Source organism: Pantherophis guttatus, chromosome 3 (assembly GCF_059756535.1).
Source record: "Pantherophis guttatus breed Tessera chromosome 3, ASM5975653v1, whole genome shotgun sequence".
Lineage (NCBI taxonomy): Eukaryota > Metazoa > Chordata > Lepidosauria > Squamata > Colubridae > Pantherophis > Pantherophis guttatus.
This window is the reverse complement of record NC_142065.1, coordinates 185,321,669-185,338,781: the sequence shown is the minus strand read 5'-3', so window position 1 is coordinate 185,338,781 and position 17,113 is coordinate 185,321,669. Positions and strand designations below refer to the sequence as shown.

The following is a 17,113-nucleotide window of genomic DNA, read 5'->3' as shown; positions in this document are numbered from 1 at the left end:
TTTTTTCCTACTATAAAGAAAATAATGATTTAATGGAAAGATGAAATTCTAATCAAAAGGGTTACCGCAAAATTGTCTCAGCCAATATGGTATATCAGCAATTCTTAAACAATAATTAGTATTGCCAAATATAATTTATTCATTAAGGATATTCATCACTTGAGGAAAAAACATCATTAGAACAGAAAGGTTACTCAATCAGTTAGAAAGTATCCTATTTATTTTTTTAATTTAAAAACATATGAGGTTTTAAATGTATTACTGATTTAATTCATATTTATTTATTCAAATGCCAGCCTAATGCTGCACTCAAAGCTCTTTTTTCAAAGAAAAGGTCACAAGACAAGGAAAGTGAAGTAAACATAAATAATGAGCAAATAGAAAAAACAATATTTAAGAATAATTTAAAATTTAAAAAAATACAAAGGGATACCATTTTTAAAAACTGTTATTTTTTATTATGAAATATTTGCTGCTACAACTGCTGGAGATGCATAAGTTCTCTATTGCCAATTTTAAGATGTGAGGTCTTCAACATGGCTGGTTGAGGTCATGAATTGAAGTCCACACATCTTAAAGTTGGCAAGGTTGGGAAACACTTCCCTCAGCTCTATTCAGGTTCTGCTATGCATTTGTATCACAACATCTACCCTGTTTTCCCCAAAATAAGACATCCCCTGATAATAAGCCCAATCGGGCTTTTGAGCGCATGGCAATAAGGCCAAGCACTTATTTCACGGTTCAAAAAAATATAAGACAGGGTCTTATTTTCGGGAAAACATGGTAGTCTTTTGGGGATCTTCATCTTCCTGAAAATTGCAAATAGACGATTGAAAAATGATAAGAATCAGAAGAGACACATTTGTGAAGCCTGTCAAGCAGAAAGTACTTAAAATAAGGACAAAAGAAAAAAATGTTTTCCAACAAGAAGTTTCTCACAGAATGTGAAGTAATTTGAAACTTTCCTTTTGATTGTCTGAGGTGCTTACAGAATGGGAAGGAAAGACAAAAAGAGTTACTTTGTCTCTGAGAACAGTTTTTTATGCTTTCTAATGGAAATGTGTTTTTTTCCCACTGTCCTAGTTATTTCTTTAATGAGTATATCATACAGAGATGCCTTATGTCATTCCATCAATAGATCACCTTGACTATTTACTTGATATAAATATCTTAGATCGGTTTTCCACAGTTAGATGCCTTCCTGATGTGTTGGGATTCAACCCTCAGAATTTCTATGCTAGCTGGAAACTCTGGTGGCTATTTCAGAAAACATCTGAAAACCATCAGTTTGCAAAACTGGATCAAATCATATTTTGTTTAAACTGCAATTAATCTGAAAAAGATTAAGTTTCATGCAAAAAAAACCTAAGCTTGCTTCTAAATAGATATACCAACATCTGGGGGTACAGAGTGGGGTTTAACAGTTTAACAGATTAACAGAGTTGGAAGGGACCATGTAGATCATATAGTCCAATCCCCTACCCAAGCAGGAGACCCTACACCATTTCTGACAAATGGCAGTCCAGTCTCTTCTTGAAAGCTTCCAGTGATTAAGTTCCCACAACTTCTGAATTATGTATGTAACACTGCCATCCTACACATGATGATAGTGATTTTTTTCTTATTGGCTTCAATAAAAAGCCAATAAGTTGAGTTTAATCTTGTAAACTCAAATTGGTCAATTTGCCATCCATGAGCTGTGTGGAACTTTCAGATCCTACTTCCACAAATAAAACAAGGAGTAAGTTATGTTAAACTTTGAATAGGTTTAGCCCATTTGAAACAGTTTTTGATTCCAAAAAGAACACAGCCTCTCTTCCTATCTATATGGGATATTCTACCCATATGATCCTGGGGGACCATAAATGAGATGCAGCAAGAGTAATTTTAAGCAATGAAAGATTGCTTGCCCCTGAAGTATAAATTAGCAGGCCTGTCTTAGATTCATGAGTCTCTTGGTTTCTGTCTACTTACTTCTGGGTAGGTAGATGTTGATATAAATGTGGATATATACTGTAGATATGTAGATATGCAGATATAGAAAACATAGACACAAAGGGAAAAAGAATAAGAGAGAATGGCTCAATTTGACAGCTTTACTAGCTTTCAATATGTATTGGTTTTATGCAGGGGTGAAATGCCGGTTTACTACTGGTTCACCCAAACCGGTAGTAAAAAATGCTACTGGTTCGCCGAACCGGTAGTAAAAAATGTAAAAAAAAAAAATTTCGAACGATCAGCTGTGACACACAATCATCGGAACTCTTTTTTTTTTTTTTACTTTTTAAGCATTTTTTTTACTACCAGTTCAGGCAAACAGGTAGTAAAAAAATGTTTTTAAAAAGTAAAAAAAAAAAAAAGGCTCATGATCACGCAGCACAGCTGTGATCGTCCGAGCCTTTTTTTTTTTTTTTTACTTTTTACTTTTATAAAACATTTTTTACTACCTATTCACCTGAACCGGTAGTAAAAAAAAATGCTTTAAAAAGGCAAAAAAAAAAAAAAGGTTTCCAAGATCACAGCTGTGCCGTGCGATCATCGGAACCTTTTTTTTTACTTTTTAAGTAAAAAAGCATTTAGTAAAAAAATGCTTTAAAAAGGTTTTTTAAAAAGGTTCCCAAGATTGTGTACCACAGCTGATTCCCTCCCCCATGTTCTACTTACCTTCCAAAAGCCTCCTTTTGGCGCATACTGTGCATGGGTGCGCAGCGCATGTTTGGTGTGAACTGCGCATGCCAGCAAACCGGTAGCAAACCGCTTCAGATTTCACCACTGGTTTTATGAATATAAAATGTTCTACTGCATATTCTAAAGGTTCCTTCCTATTTATGCTATTTCTGGATACATTAAACCACAGTGGTAAATTATAGTAAATAAAATAAAAATAAAACCACTGTAGAATCAAAATTTCTGGCTTGCAACATCATACAAAACCCAACTACTTCGATTCCTTCAGTATAATCTTTTCAAGATCAGCATTCAGGTGTTTTCATGAACTACAGTATTTTGTTGTTTGGAAGCTTAGAGTTGCTATGAGTTCAGGTAATGCTGAGTGGTTTACACAGCAGGCTTTGAAGACAATGCTATATTTATTCAGGATGTGAATTTCTACACAAGCATCAGTCTTTAAAAAAATGTGTTGAAGTAAGCACATTAAAGAAAATTGCTCAGTGTGGCTACACATTTTGCATCCAGAATAAGAAGAACATTTTAAAGTCCAAATAGCTTCTTGCTGTGCCATCATGTTGCTTTTTCTTTTCAAATTGCCAGAGCAGAAAGCAAGTGCTAAAGGAAAGCTTTGGAGATTACCGAAACATGATGACTTTTATTTCCTTACCAAGCAAATTTTACCACATATATAGACATTTTTGTGCTTCCCTAGCATTTAAAATGATCAGTCTGAAATCTCTTGACAAGGATTTCCCAAAAAAAGTATCAACTGAAGTTGGAAAACAAGAATTTGGAAGATCACTGACAAGACAACTAAACCATACTAGGGTGAAGTTTAATCACTAAGGTATAATGCATTCCATTAAGAGAATATCCAATGGAGTTTTGTAAATGGAAAATACTAGCTTATTTTTAAATTTGTATACCACCCTTCTCCCTGAGGACTCAGGGCGGTGAACAGCCAAGTAAAAGCATAAACTACAAACATTAAAATACAATTAAAAAGATATATTTAAATTTGGCCCCATGATTAAAAACAATAACAAACAATTAAAAACATTTTAAAAAGTGTTAGGCCAGCCCGGCTTGCTGGAAAAAGAAGGTTTTAAGGGCACGGTGGAAGGCACTGAGGTCTTGGATTCTCCTTATCTCTGGGGGCAGCTGATTCCAGAGGGTAGGTGCCCCCACAGAAAAGGCCCTCCCCCTGGGGGGTCATCAGCCTACTTTATTTGGCTGATGGCACCCCGAGGAGGCCCTCTCTGTGGGAGCACACAGGTCGATGGGAGGCCGTCGGTAGCAGCAGGCAGTCTCGAAGATAACTAGGTCCTATGCCATGGAGCGCTTTAAAGGTGATAACCAGCACCTTGAAGCGCATTCGGAAGACCACTGGGAGCCAGTGCAGCTCACACATGAGAAGTGTTGTATGGGAGCGCCATTTTGCAATAGATTCTTTCTACTTGGAGTTATCGCCATGTAATATGGATATATCCACTAGCATGATGCGGAACATAATATCTAACAATCAAATCCAATTTTTTTGTGGGGGAAGGGAGAGAATAATCATTTCTACAGCAATGAATGTAATATGGGAAGAATACTGCCTTTTATTTCAAATCATCTTGCTGGATAATCCTGAACTCTAATATCACAAGAGAGAACATTTCTCAAAATTCATATTTTCCTCACTATGAATTTCTTTTTCTCCTGTGGCAGCAACTTATTAGCAGTTTGCCAGATTTTTTGGGGGGTGGGTGGGTTGGGGGACAGAGTGGGAGATGGTTTCTGGAAGTGACTGATGATGGCTTGACTACTTCATCAGCAAACTGTCCTTCCTCCCAATAGGTGTTTGCAATGAAATAGGTGATTGGTTTTTTTTTTTTTTTTTCTTTTCCTTCCACATTTTCCCCAGAAGTCTTTTATGGAGATGGTTAGATTTACATCTCAGAACATGAGCTACAATTTCTGCAAAAAAAAAAATTAAGGAAAAAAAATCCAATTTGTTTCTTTACCATTGTTTGGTGCATGCCAAGGTGATGACCAAATGAGAATAGAACATATTAGTCTGTCCATCTTTCTATTTCCAAATTATTTTAAAAAATATTATTAGAGCACTGAGCTGTCATAATAAAACTGCATTTGCTGCTCACATCTCAGCCATCATATCTACCCTAGACCTAGCACTGATATTTATCCTACCACTTCTGCAAAGTCTAATTTGCATATATATTTGCATATATATTGCAAATATATTGCTCAAAGGAACAACTGTGGTTCATTCAACAAATCATCATTGAGCAGCTATGACTTAGTGTGATGTGTGAATCAGGTGATTTAATAGCCTTGAGTGTTTTCTGTACTGTAGGAAAGTCTTATTCTGGAATACTTTGGGGTTGCAAATATATTTGCTCCTGTTAAAATAAATGTATGGTATATTTTTTTGCTACAATAAAATATATTTGCTGCTGTTATAACATGAGAAAATTGATTCTGTAAGATTCAATTGCTTTTTAGAAAACATAAAACTGTGTTGAGTAATTATTAATTTTTATCTGCCTTTCTTGGAATAAAATATTATAGCAAATTCCCATCTAATAATCTTTTTGTTGTTATTTCAAAAATGCCACACATATAGATACATACGGTTAATTTTGTATGATTTCACTTTCTTATGGACCTTCTGCATGGTATACATTCATTCTTTGCAGCTATGCAGATAATTTAATGAAGTTGTTTTTCAAACAGTGAACTTACTTAAGTGTCAAGGAATTGTCAAGCTAATTTAATATAGGACACAAAATTTAGTTTAGAACACAGTTCTGTGTGTCTTTTGACAGGAATGTTTAAAAACCCAATATGACATTATATATGTTAATCACAAAGACATATAGTTCTATATTTAACAGAATTGCTTCATATTTGAATGAATTATATAGTTGATTGTTCCATTCCATTCTATCCCATTCCATTGTTATAAGATAAAAATATAGTTGAGCTTAGCTACTATTGACTGCATTGACTACATACAGTTTTCATGGTATGGCAAAAAGACTGAAGTAGTTTGCTTTTGTTTTCTTTCAATATTTGTTTGTTAGTTTCCACTCTACAACTCTGCAGTGCCTTGGATGTGAGGTCCTCTATCCAATTAATAACCATGGTTGATGGGTTCCAAGCTCAGAAAGATTCAGCTGAATGCTGCCATTTGCTGAACTATACACCATATAGTTAAAACACATAAATATAAAATATTTTGAATTTTGAAATGTGCCTACAAAAATCAAGATAAATGGTCACCTAAAGGAAGCAGCTCTAAATGTAAGGGGCAGAAAAGAAAAAGTAGTCTGAGATATTTCAAGAAACAAGAGCTCCATGAACAATATAGAAAGATGGAATTAATTGGGGAAAATTTGCAAGAAGGAAAGTACAACCAGAGACTGGCAGGCCAAATGAAAATCAATAAGAGATTCTAAATTAGCTGGGAAATCAGTTAAATGTTTAAGATTAGACCTGCACTCAATAAACTTGCAGTCTAGCACCTGTTGCCTCTCAAAATAGCTCCAATAGTTCATGAAAAGTTTTCCACATAAGTTGTAACATGGAAAAGAGACAAATGAGGATTGAAATACATGTTAAAAAGTAATATAATAAAAGACTGAGAAGCACTTTTATGATATAATCAACCATACAAAACAATTGACTCACTCAAAGTCTACTCACTCAAAGTGCTTCTAGATGGGCACAGTATGGAAATGTTCAGATTTCCAAAGTCTAAACAATCACTGTGAAGTTTCTTTGAAAAAAGTCTAAAACCTGCATCTGAAGTTTAACTTTGTATGGGATGGCCTATGCTTTGTGTATTGGAGGGAATACGTGCACCCATGCTTCCGACAGGAATGTGATTTATAATGACCTCTAAAAGATGATTTGCAAGAACATTCTATGATTCTCTATCATAGTGGATCACAGTATGAAACGTAGATTATGAAATTTGTCTCCAAATTGCTTAGAGAACAGAATCCTCAAAGAAATATCACAGCAATCATCAATTGTCTCCCACAATTCTTTGCTGAGATGACTAATTTACATTATTTTAAAAAAAATTGAAGGAATGGATTAGGTGGATATAACTGTATTTTAAAAAGTTTGGAAAAATAGACATATCAGGCAAAAGAAAACATGAATGAGCATTTAAATCATGGGAAGAATAGATTCTAGGAAATTGAGCAATCAGATCAGTAGCAACCCAGATTTTTCAGATTTTTTTTTAAAAAAAGCAACAGTGCAGTATTTTTTCTGCAGTGATAGGCACTGCAGTGATATACGTAAGTATATAACTAAACCAGGGGTGAAATGCTCCCGGTTTGGACCGGATCACCCGATCCAGTAGCAATGGAGGCGGGTGGTTCGGAGAACCAGTAGCAAAAATCCCTGCCCCCCACCCCGCCCAGCTGAGCCGCACAATCATCAGAGGCTTTTTTTTAATTTTTAAAAGCATTTTTTCTACAACCTGTTCAGCTTTTTTTTAAAAAAAAAAGCCTCTGATGATCGTGCGGCTCAGCTGGGATCGTCAAATGCTTTTAAAAGCCTCTGATGATCCCAGCTGAATTTCCTGATTGGCAGAGGCTTTGTTTCTTTTAAATGCCTCTGACGATCCAAGCTGAGTTGCCTGATCAGCAGAGGCTTTTAAAAGAAAAAAAGCCTCTGCCGATCAGGCAACTCAGCTGGGATCATCAGAACCTTTTGAAAGCATTTTTTTACAATCTCTTCGCCGAAGAGATTGTAGAAAAAATGGTTTTAAAAGTAAAAAAAAAAATTGGCCACGCCTACCCAGTCACATTACCACACCACTACCAAGCCATGCTCACAGAACCAGTAGTAACAAATTTTAGATTTCACCACTGAACTAAACATATGATATAAACATATGTTTACAGATTTCTTATTTATTGGAACAATACCATTAAAAATAGCAGGAATAACAATGTAACACAAATATGGATCTTGGTTGACGCTGCAAAATGATTCAGACTGAAAGTGAGCCATAGTAAAAAACCTGTTTTAAAATACTACAAAGTCTCACATAGTTAAAAATAAAAGTTCTTTCTAAGAAGGTTATAAAGTCATAATTGCCTTAAAATAAGCAAAAGAGATGCTAATGAAAAATAAAAGTGAGGAAGGAGAAAATACAGAATCAACAGTTCCTTTTTGAGAAGCTTTGATGAAGTTTACTTAAGGAAATTGAAGACTGGCTTGCCAAATTTCTGGTTTACAATATAAGGACTAATGAATAGTTGATCAGATATCTTGGAGGAAAGAAAGAACAAGCAACAGAGGCACATTTGCACAAAAATGTTTGTGTTGAAAATCCAAGTCCAAGAAAAAAATCTTATTAGGAAATAGAATGAGATGTCTACTACATATTTAAAAATTGTATTTAAGCATTGTAAGCCCCGCAGAGTCACTTGATAATGAGATGGGTAGCATATAAATTTAATAAATAAATAAACTGTTTGGTGTTGAATACAGAGAAATAAGCAACATTTCATGTGGAAACTACACCAAAAGATTTCTTAAAACTTATTGTTCTGGATAATCAAGTGTAGCTTTCATATGGATCAATTTTTTACATTACATGTCTCTTCCAATTGCAGATTAGGACATACTAGCATACATGAAACAGAAATGAAGCAATCAAATTAAGCGTACCTTCATACATTCTATTCTATTATTTATTTATTTGGGAAAAGAGGACAGCTGGAGCTCTTAAAGTCAGTTATTTTTTACATCCACTGCATGCAGTTATAAGCATTCATAAATCTTTGGAAAGCAATGTGAACATCCAGAAGAAAATGGAGAAATGAAATGTGACAAAATTCATATTTTGCATTAAGCCATGATTTGTTTAACTTTGCTTAATTTAAAGAGTTTCAAATTCACAGCCAATCCTCTTTCTCCCCATTGGAGGTCTTCTAGTCCAACCTCCTGCTTAGGCAGGAAACACTACACCATTTCAGACAAATGGTTATCCAGTTTCTTTTGGATTCTGGTGGCACCTGTCCCTGTTGATCTACCCCAGTGATATGTTAATATGGCATCTGAGAAATGTAAACATCATGTCCCATCATGAGGTGAGGTTAGAGGGTGGGCAAAGATTTAAAAAATGTCATTTCACTTTGGGAGCTGTGAGGTAGGATTTAAATGAGGAAAATGGATGTGTTTTGCCTACAGAGGCTCAGTGCATTCCTTGCCTCCCTTTAAAAAAAAAAAAGCAAATGAAAACATTATGTCACTGAACAGCTGCCATTTTGATATAGAACTTTAATCATGCAATCTTGAAGTTTCAAAGGATAGAAAGTTGAAGCTGAGGGCAGCAATGAATTTATATTGCCTAGTCCTGCAATATCTTACAGAGATTGTTTCACAGACATTTAAAAAATTGTCAGTACAATGTACCATTGTCAATTTTTGATGTTGGAGAAAAAGGGACTCCATGGGCCAAGCAAAGAAGCAGGTGCACTCAATGGGGCTTTTGATACTCATCGTTGTCATTCAGCAGAATGTTTTGCATAAGTGCCTTTGAGCTCATATGTATTATATATTGACTCCCAAAAGAAAGAGAGAAAAAGAAAGCATATAATCAAAAATAAAGATAAAAGGTACAGATTTGCCTAAAATGTGCAGGCTGTTTTTTAAAAGGTAGATGCAAAATTAGAAATAATGTTGATAATGAAAATTAAAATGCAATACGGATCACCATGTGGATAAAATTACAAATTTATTACTTGTTTACCTGATCACATTCCTTGAAGCCATGTCTCCTGCTTCAGATACTGGATAATCTGGTGCAAAGTAGAACAGATGGTCAGCCTGCTTCCCAATTAATAATTACACCTACTTCCTAGTCAAAAATTGTTTTCTTGCACAAAGTTTTATCTTTGGAGTTATATGGGGTTTGATTATGCACCAAACAAATTGGAAATGGCTGAATGGTTAATGTCAGGAAAAAAGTTAAGCACTTCGGGTTTTTTTTTTCCCCTACCCCACAGCAACAATTAGAATGAAAACTGAAGTTTCACATCTGCAAAATGTTCCAATTTGGATGAGACAGTTATGGTTTCAGGGAGCTCTACCTGTCCAAAAAAATAGCACAGTGATAATCTGGGATGGCGTATTGATCTCAGCTGGCAGAATTTTCTACAGTGGGGTTGAAACCATAGCAGCAGGCAAAACAACTTCCTCATTGGAAAAGTTAAATTCAGGAACATGGCACACTAGCCGCTCTCAGATTTATTTATTTATTTTATTTTTATTTATTTATTAATGTCAAGCATGTATAATATAACAGATATAAGTATAAACATGATTATACAGGAAATGGGTACAAATAAATGGGGAGAGTAGGACAGGGACTCTCTGTAGTAGGTGCACTTATGTAGGTGCGCTTATGCATGCCCCTTACTGACCTCTTAGGAATGGGGTGAGGTCAACAGTAGACAGTCTAACATTAAAGTTATGGGGGTTTGGGGATGAAGCCACAGAGTCAGGTAGTGCATTCCAGGCATTGACCACTCTGTTGCTGAAGTTGTATTTTCTGCAATCGAGTTTGGAGTGGTTTACCTTAAATTTGTATCTATTGTGTGTTCATGTATTATTGCAGTTGAAGCTGAAGTAGTCACTGTACTGATTTATTGTATAAACTCAAAGAGAGACCCACTCCAGGCTGGCTCTTAATCCAGTCTTTTTATTATTATTATATAGAAACACCACAAAGTGAGAATAAAACTTACGTACAGTATAACAGAACAGATTCAACATGATCCGTTAGTTTAACATGAAGAAATATAATGGCATATTAAATTCAGATGTATAATGCAGATCCCAGTTAATTATGTCAGAGAGAGTAGAAGCCAGAATGTAGGAGACACCAAACTAGATTATTATTCCAGTCAAGAAGTTATCTGATACAGAAGAAAATGTTTCTTTTCAAAAGTTGCTTCTATCACCAGCTACTTAACTTAGTTTTTTTATGAAAATCTGTACATTAGTCTACTTGGAGGCTTTTCTGATGTTTTTCTCCTCCACACTTCCTATTGCTTCATGCCAGACAGAAACTGAAGCAAGAACCTTTTTCTCATATTCTTCAATTGGCAAGGGATTTATAAAATATGCAGAAACTTGTATATGAAACCAGTCTCCGTGATCTGTACATCCCATCATTTTACTCCTGAAATAAAAATGCATGAAACTTAAGATAAATCACCCCCAATCCTGAGGTCCATTCAGCCCAATCCGGTAACAGAATAGTGAATATGGAAAAATTTCTTCATTTATTTTTTTTACTGCATTAGAATTTGCCATTTGAAAGAAATAACTAGTTTTAATAAATCAATAAGCTTTTGGACTTTGGCATTGAGAAGGCTCTTGTGAATAATATGGACAGAATACCAAGAAAACAAACAAATGGTTCATTGAAAAAATCAACCCAGAGTTCTCGCTTGAGGCACAAATGAACAGACTCAAATTATCCTGCTTCAGAGACATTATGCAAAGGCTTAGCTCTCTAGAGAAGATTCTAATACTGGGAAATGTGCAAGAAAAGAGAAAAGGACAACCAGCAACTAAGTGGAACAACTCATTCACAGTTGTGATGGGTGCACTATTGGTAGAAGAAAGACCACAATAAAGCAGATTATTGTGTATGTGTGTGAGGGGAATCTATATAGTTTAAGAGTTGACAATGACTTGATATTCCACAATCAAATTAATAACTAATACAATTAGTTTTCACTTCTTAGTTCAACATATTTTTTTTCAATCTGAGTAAAGCTAAGTCTGACAATGGCAGATGCAGCCTGAGTTGACTTACTCTGCTGAATTTAGCACTGAAAGAACCTAATGTTTGTGGAGGAAAGAGCACAATAAAACAATACATGTGAGGTGCCATAGATGAAACTTTAAATATACTATGTTCCTATTTATTACACCATTGTGTTCGCATCCACGGAGTTTGATTTTCTTGTTACACATTTTAGAAGTTTGGGATAGATTTTTGGGCATTAAACATTTCAGTATGAGCTGATATACAGATTTCACTTTGCCACATTTAAATGTTTGGCAAGAGGAAAATATATCCTTTGGCTAATTCATTGGCCATTTGATGCAGCACATTCACCTGGCTGGCAGAAGGCCTAATTAGCCAAAGTTCCAAGTACTCTCCACTGTAATGGCTCACAATGTTGTTTATTGTGGTTCATTGGTGCTTTGGGGATCTACAACATGGCTGCTGTGCCTGAGATAACTAGAGCAGAAATGTACTAAGCTGAAAACATAGCAGAGCAACTGAAACCCACCTGGCACAGTGTCAGTTCTCTCTATTTGCAATTCAGTCTTCTGGCTTTGAAGTAAAAAAATCTTAGGAAGGAAAGTCTTTAAGGCTTTATCAACAGAGGAGATCAATTGTAGACTGGTAGGCTAGTGAATAGTACTTTGATTGGAAGGAATTTTCAATTGGATTCAGAATCCCTTTGCTTTCTTTTTGCTTTCTGTTGCTATTGTCACCTCAAAGAAGCATTCAGCCTTTATTTTGGCCAAATTTCACAGCAACACATTATCACTACATAGAACATTGCTTTCTCCCTAGCAATAAGTTCCTCTCTATTTCTCCAATACACTCTCCAACTTTACTCTTCCGTTCAACCCTCTCCCCTCAGATATATCACTTTCAATTCTTCACCTTATCACCTGTAAATTCACTAAACAGTACAGTTGATGTTAGTTCAAGGCATGTACAAAAAGAGGAGAAAGTGAAAGAATAAGAGGCAGACCCAGAAGAAGATGGACAGTCAATATGAAAAACAAAATACAACTACATCAATTAACAATGTTTGAGGCCATCAGAAGAGCAAGAGTCAGAACTTTGTATTTCCCTCGACAGCTGAAGCGGTAAAAGAGGAAGTAAAGAAGAAGAAGAAGAAGAAGAACATTAACTCAGATGTTTGACTTTCCATTTTTATCTTCATAATGAGTTTTTCTAAATCATTTTAATTGGCTAACAAAATGTTCTTATCTGCATCTTTTGAATTATTTTCTTCAGCTTCCAATTTTTATTCCAGCTGTCCTCCTTTGCTATTCTGCCTTTCTTTTAATAGGGGACCATATGTATCTTTTCTCACACCTTCTCTGTTCTGAACTACTCTCAGTTCTCATAATAGCTTCTTGTTCACTGTAAAGTTCCTTTCAATAATAGGGTGTTATGATACACCCCATTAACCATTCAATGTTCAACATTTTGGCATGATCTATACTGTCAAAGACCTTTCTGTAGAAAAAGAACAAAAAAGTTTATATTCTTTTGCTCTTCCATTATCTATTATATGTTAGCTATTTAATCTAATTTCATTCTATCTTTTCTGAAACCTGCATATTCATTTGACATTATCTTCTCAACAAATCTGCTTTTGTAAAATATTAAATAAAATATTGCTTGCAAGAAGAATCAGTTCAACAGTTCTGTAATTAATATTAGACTGGATCCATTTCTTTGCAATAGATTTATATTTTCCCTTAATGGCCTCATCCTCATATAGTCTATAACATCATGAAGCAAATAACAAAATGGGTTTATTGGAATCGGTTGTGATAAAAGTATTGAATTGCATCTTTTGCACAATGACATCATAATGTTTGTTGTTATTTTGATACCATCTTGGCTTATTATGAATGCTACTATGGAGGAGTAGAAGTTCTGTATTTGGCTTTTGGGTTGTTTGCTAGTATTGTCCTCCAAAAAAGGAAGAAGGATCAGGAGAAAGAAGTTGAGGGTAGCAGAATACATACTAAATATAATGTAATTTATGTTATTAAAATGTAAAAAAACACTGTTCTTAAATAATAATGAAATTATTTTTTATCTTCAACTTTTATCTAATGATAACACCATTGCATTTTTAAAGAGTCAGGGACTACTGAAGGTCCCTTCCAAATCTCTTATTCTATGTTTTTTTAAGTGGATATGAATAGAGCCTTGGACCTCCAAAGGTTCACCTGTTCTATACAATATGTACATAACTTTTGAAAAAAGTGTATTGTACATGGATACATCAATTGATTAATAGAGCAAGAGAAAAATCAGACTAATATAAATCTGACATCTTCCCCTCGCCAATGTTTTCTGTGCTGTTTCATTGTGTTGGAGGCTGTAAAAGGGATGAGCAAAGGATGACAAGGGTATATAATGCCAACAGGATCACTGAAGGGGTGAACATGATCCCAGCTGTCCCACTAAATCAATCAGGCACTTATATTGGGCAGCAGTAATATAGGAACATGCTGGAGGCCAGTTATTACTTTAGTGACAATGACGAAGGCATTATTTCATAGGGGGGAAGTAATGATAAACCACTCCTGTATTTTACTAAGAAAACCTCATGGATAAATAATGTAAAGTGGTGATTATAGTGCCAGATGATGGACCCCTCAGGTCAGATGGCATTCCATATGCTACTGAGGAAGAGTTGAAGATCTTTCAGAGGCTAGTTGTGTTAGATAAAGCCTTCCTTCCAGAATTTAGTTGCTCATTCAGTGAAACTAAATTTAAAGTTGCATAGGAAGAGTTCCTGCATAGGAAACATGACATTTAAGAAGTAGGAACATATGCAGACCAACACAATGAAAGATGAAATGACTAATCATTGACATCTTAAGCATCAGGGAATTGATATGGACTGGAATTGGACACTTTCAGTCAGATGATCATACTATTTACTATTCAGGATCCCCCTCAAAATGGATTGATATTGTTTTCATAGTCAGGAAGGACATAGCAAAGACAGAATTTGAGTACAGTGTATTTAATGACTGAATAATATGATTAGAGTTCATGAACATCACTTTAATCCTCTTAGCCAAGCTTTTGCTTCAACCACTGATGTAGAAGAAGAGGTTGATAAGTTTATTGATTGCTGACTTTAACTATGTACTCTGCTTTCCAAAGCTGCTCTTCTACTTTTTGTATTTCCTTACAGTGAGGAATAAAATTAGAGCTGCCATATCTGGACTGCAAAACTCTGGACACATACTTAGCTGACATCTGTGGATCTATATTATTTACAGGCCGGATATGTTTAAGCCATTCCAACTTTATCCCTCAATTCTGCACTCACTGTAGCACAGTTTTGGGTTGCTGACTTTCTTGGAGCCTTTTTCAACTGTAAGATAGTAATGGCCCTTTTATGCTATAATCAGGTATTTCCAGGGGATGGCATACAGCTAAATTGAAGATCTTATTCCCCCCCCCCAAAAAAAATGGGAAAAATGGCAGCAAAAATATTCTTTTCCTTTCATTCTGTCCCCTTGTATCACACAGGAGAGCCTTTGCTTCCTCTCTTAACCTCCCCACTGACACCTGGCTTTTACTGGAAATTTTCTTAAAAGGTGTGTTATACCTGAGAAAGGCTACTATTCTTTTCACTGTGTATGACCCACAGTGATGGTGCTCACCATTCTTCTCTTAGCTGAATAGACCCATTTATACCATTACTGAGTTCACAACACTTACAGCTTAAATCTGGCTTTGATCCTTTTGTTACAAAGTAGACGGATGACAAATTTCTTCTGATGTAAAATTAACACTGTGCACTTTAAGAAAAGCCAGGCTGTACGCTATCAAAGGTCTACATTTTGCCCAGATTACTGATTGATCTAGTGTATATAGCAGTACAAAGAATGAAAGGGTCAGTGAAAACATAGAACATGTGTTATCTCCTGTGTGCAGTTGTTCAAGAAATTGCAATCGAATGTATGAATTCTATGTGTATTTTTAAATGTCAGCCCTGCTTTTCACATTGGTAGTACAACTTTATTGAAGGAAAGCAGGGAGATGGAGGATACATGGCAGAAGAGCTGTCATTTTCTATTTATATTTTATCATATTTTTATCTTGCATTATTGCAAATATACGTATATCTCTATAAGTCCATCTCTCTTATTTCTCTCTATCATCTATCTATCTATCTATCATTTATCTATCTACCATCTATCTATCTATCTATCTATCTATCTATCTATCTATCTATCTATCCATCCATCCATCCATCCATCCATCCATCATCTCTATCCATCTCTATCTCTCTCTCTCTCTAAACTCCTCTATCTCTTTCTATATATATGGAGCATGATGGCTCAGCAGTTAAAGATGCTGAGAGCCTGGATTCGCAACCTGAGCTCCACACAACAGGATGAGCTCCTGCTACTTGCCCCAGCTGCTGCTCACCTAGCAGTTGGAAAACATGCAGACACAGACACACACACATATATTGTCTTTCCCTGTGTGTGTGTATGACTCTAGGGAGCAGTGTTCATCTCTGTTTCCTAGTCGTGGGAGCCAGCATTGTCTGAAGAGGCTTTCATGGTCATGTGACTGGCATGACTCTACGCCGAGGCGCACAGAACACTGTTACCTTCCCACTGAAGTGATACCTATTTATCTACTTGCATGCTTTTGAATTGCTAGGTTGGCAGGAACTGGAGCACGAATGGGAGCTCACCCCTTCACATGATGCTTGGGTATTGAATTGCCAAACTTTCGTTCGACAAGCCCAGAGTTTTAACTGCTAAGACACTGTGCATGTGTAGTTACAAAAAATAAAATCAAGCTACCTAGTGACTTGGTTTCTCTAATAAATGCATTTTGCGAATTATGCATCGAAAGGGTATGTTGACGACAGCAAGATCCCACAGCAATGTTCTTCCATAGTCAATAGAATAGCACTCTTCAATTGACAAAATTTGTGGTTTCTTTGTTGTCCTCTTTGGGCAACGTTTTGAAAAGAGTGCTCTTTCCTTTATTAGCAAATTTGCTGTTTAGCATTTGCTAGTAAATTACACTAGCATTCTTATGGATTCGTTTGTGCTTTTTGAAACTCTTTGATGTAGATTTTAGAATGATTTCCAAGCTTCAGTAGAAGAAAAAAAGAACTGAATTGAATTGAATTGCATTGCATTGCATCCATCTTGAGTGGGCAAGCAAAGTAGCAGTAGGGAGAAGGCACTGCCATGTGTGACTAGATAATTCATAATCTATGATGGATGATGAAATCACACTCATCGTATATCCCAAGGGGCACTGCTGGGAAGATGCCCAGAGACTTTCCTGTCTGAATGCCTTAACAGTATCTCTTGAATCCCTTTAACTAAAAACTGCAGAGCTATGCACTGGAATACATAGATAACCACACAGAATATAGTGGAATGTATTTGCCAATAAATATGCACAAAATTGGCATGCACGTTTCTCATTTTAAATCTTTTTTCCTGAATTTAAATTTTAATATATAGGACTATTAAAAAAATAATTGCATATAGCTATTAAATTTGCTGGATTATCACATCTAAATGATTCAGGAAAGTTAAATCTGCTACTATTTGCTAAGCGCTTCTTGGTTGCTTA

General features: G+C 35.6%; 1 long non-coding RNA gene across 1 annotated transcript in view; it reads right to left on the bottom strand.

Annotated features, from left to right (window-relative positions):
* LOC148114938 (uncharacterized) overlaps positions 1-17,113 on the bottom strand; it is a 54,062-nt gene that overhangs the window by 1,472 nt on the left and 35,477 nt on the right. The window contains exon 2 of the long non-coding RNA XR_015733420.1: positions 9,458-9,506. This is a non-coding gene — a long non-coding RNA (uncharacterized LOC148114938). The remainder of the gene's footprint in view (positions 1-9,457; positions 9,507-17,113) is intronic.